Below are 3,470 nucleotides of genomic sequence, written 5' to 3'. Positions count from 1 at the left end.
CCGCCGCGCGCGCGGCGCGGGGGGGCGCAGCGCCCTCCGGGCTGGGGCTCGCCGCGTGACCTTGGGTAAGTCCCGGCCCGGCCTTGCTTTCCCGGTCCGGGCAGCAAGCGAGATGGAGAGAAGCGACTGTGGGAATCCGTTTTTCTCCAGCGTTTCTGCTGGAGTTTCTCGAACCGGGAAACTGCAAGAGGTAGACATCCCTGCCCTCTACCCCAAGCCCTCGGGCCACCCACCTGGGAGCGCCCACTGCGCCGCCTTACCCAGGAGAGGGCGGCAGAGGCTGCGAGCAGGCCCGCGGGCCGCCCGCGCTGCTAGAAGTTGGACAACCGAGAAATCGGGGGATGTGGTGCGGGGCTGCGGCTTTCCCGGAGCTCAGGGCTTTTCACCGATCTCGGGGGCCCCAGCCCGGCAGTCGCTGTGGCCCTTACAGGACGTGTACACAAGGACTTTGCAGGGTAACAGTGCATAGCTTTCCTGGGATTCCAGGTTCTGAGTCCAAAAAAGGTAAGAGCTACTGATGCGATCTGACTCCACTCTCACCCCCAGGTTACAGATGAGGAAAAGTGAGGCCTGAGAGGGTGTGACTTGAACTCTCTCACCTGGTGAGTCAGGGCTGTGACCAGCACCCGGACCCTTTGCCCTTCGTCATTCAGTATTTATGCTCCAATCTTGACTAAACCCTCTGGCCGGTGTTTGCACAGCAGAGACCTGTGACTAAGGTAACCAGCCCCTGCTGGGGAGCAGGCTCTCCTGGTCCAGTTTTGGGGATTAAGGAAGTGGAGTCCTGATTAGACACTAGGAGTTAACTAGACAGTGAGGCGCTGGGCAGGATGTTCCTAGCAGAGAGCAGCAAGGGCAAAGGTCTAGAGGCTGCAGAACACTTGCCAATAAAGGGGAAGCGCAGGTGCCCCTTGTGGCTGGATCAGAAGGAGCAGGGGTCTGGGAGAGGAAGGATGTCCAGGGGAGGTAGCAAGGACCCCCTTCCCATCAAAGCCCTGGCTCAACCTACATATGCCGCAGCCCCTACAAACACTTGCACAAACTTTCTGTCACTCCTCACTGCGTTTGATCGTTCCCCAAATGGGCACGGGAAACCTCTGTATGTGCAGGGCATTGTGCCCACCTGGGCATAAAATGGTGAAGACCCATGGCCTTGGCACCCCCTGAAGGAGGCAGACATCAAACCAGTTATTGCATGCATAATAAATTGGGACGAAGAGGAGCCAGTGCTACAGAAGTGCCTCGCGGAAGCCTGATCTACTCCAGGTGTTACAGTGGGTCTTAATCAGACCAGGGGAGTGGTGGCAGCGGTGGGGAGATGCCCGGCAGAGGGACTGCCTGCAAGTAGTCTTGGCATGGTGGAGAAACTAAAGTATGCCTGGTGTTGCTTAAGCAGAGCAAAGAAGGGGCGGGGAGAGTGGAGGGCTGGGTGGGCCAGGAGAGCTTCGATTTTTATCCTACTTGAGGGAGAAGAAAGCTGATCAGATTTGTACAAAGGAAAGAGGAGGCTGCATGGGAGTGGTGGGGGGCAGGGGCAAGAAAGAAAGCAGTGAATCCCAACAGAAGACCGCTACAGGTGTCCAGGGACAGGGCAGGGGACTCAAATGGGGGAGATGGCAGGTAGCGAGAAGTAGATGTGTTTGATAACTGTTTAGGGTACCGTATCAAAATTTAACTCAAGCTGTATTACACACATAAATATATATATATTTTTTGGTGGCTGGCCAGTGCAGGGATCTGAACCCTTGACCTTGGTGTTATAACACTGCACTACACACACCTAAATATAAACCCCCAAATTATAAAACATCTCAAAGAAAACAGGATAAAATCTTAACAATTTTGTGTTTGGCAAAGATTTCTTAAATATGACAAAACAAGATACATGATAAAAAAAATTAATAAATTGAAGTTCATCAAAGTAAAACTTTCGTTCTTCAAAACACACTATTATGATGCTGGGGCTGGCCGGTTAGCTCTGTTGGTTAGAGTGTGGTTTTAAAACATCATGGGCAAGAGTTCGTGTTCCCATACAGGCCAGCCACCAAAAAAAGAAGAGAGGACACGGGCCATCAAAAAAATAAAATATTCCCCTGAAGTTTTGGTCATTTGAGCCAATAAAACAAACCAATAATATGGGCTGGCTGATTAGCTGGCTGGTTAGAGAGCGTTGTTATAACATCAAGGTCAAAGGTTCAGATCCCGGAATCAACCAGCTGCCAAAAAAAATAAACTGGTAATACATTAACAGGGGGAAAAAAGCATAATGATTTTTATTATGTGCACATCTGTGCAAGGGAATCATACAAAGTGACAAAAACTCAAAGGACAGCAAGATGGTTAATGCTTAAATACCCTTTTTTTATTGGGGAGAGAGGAGATGGGGTATGTGGGAGTAAATGCTTTTCAGGGGAAATGATCCCAAAGAACAATGGGCTGGGACCAAATTTCTCTGAGCTCTGGAGGAGGTGGCTTAACAGGTGAAGGGAGGGAAGCAGGCCAGGCAAAGTCTGTCTTGTAAGATGAAAATATCTCAGGTGATCTGCGAGCTGCCCTCAGAAAGAATCAATGGTAGACAAAGGCGGGGGCCTCAGGGAAAGCCTGATTGTACCAGTGCAGATTTTCCCTGCAGATGCAAATCTCTCCCACAAAAGGCAGCTTTTTAGCTATCGCATGTTTCCAGCCCTTCTGAATAGCAATCTTGAAATATGTCAAAGTTTATTTTGGGGTAAAGTAACTTTGATTTTCTTTAATGGAAACAAAAAGACAAACCATAGATCGGGAGGAAATAGTTGCAAAAATTATATCTGACGTAGGACTTGTACTTAGAACTCATGTAAAGAACTTATACAACTTTAAAAAAATCCAAAAAATGGGCAAAATATTTGGACACTTCATCCAAGAAGATACACAGATGGCAAATAAGCATGTGAAAAACGCTCAACACATTACTCATTGGGGAAATGCAAATTAAAACCACCAGAAGGACCACTACTAGTAGAACCACCTACTAGAATGGCTAAAATTTAAAAGATTGACCATATCAAGTATTGTCAAGGATGTGGAAGGACTGGAACTCTCATACACTGTTGGTGGTAAAATGATACCACCTCTCTGGAGAACAGTTCAGCAGTTTCTTTAAAATTCAGTCATAAAGGGGCTGGCCCGTGGCTCACTCGGGAGAGTGCGGTGCTGATAACACCAAGGCCCGGGGTTCAGATCCCATATAGGGATGGCCGGTTAGCTCACTGCCTGAGCGTGGTGCTGACAACACCAAGTCAAGGGTTAAGATCCCCTTACGGGTCATCTTTAAAAAAAAAAAAAAAATCAGTCATAAAAAAAATTAGCTATCAAACTGGAAAGCTACGGTGCAACCTTAAATGCATATTGCTGAGTAAAAGAAGCCAATAGGAAAGAGTTACACTGTAAAATTCCGACGATATGACTTTCTGGAAAAGGCAAAACTAACA

The sequence above is a fragment of the Galeopterus variegatus genome, unplaced genomic scaffold (assembly GCF_000696425.1).
Source record: "Galeopterus variegatus unplaced genomic scaffold, G_variegatus-3.0.2 Scaffold10274, whole genome shotgun sequence".
NCBI classification, from domain to species: Eukaryota; Metazoa; Chordata; class Mammalia; order Dermoptera; family Cynocephalidae; genus Galeopterus; species Galeopterus variegatus.
This window is presented reverse-complemented; position numbering follows the sequence as displayed.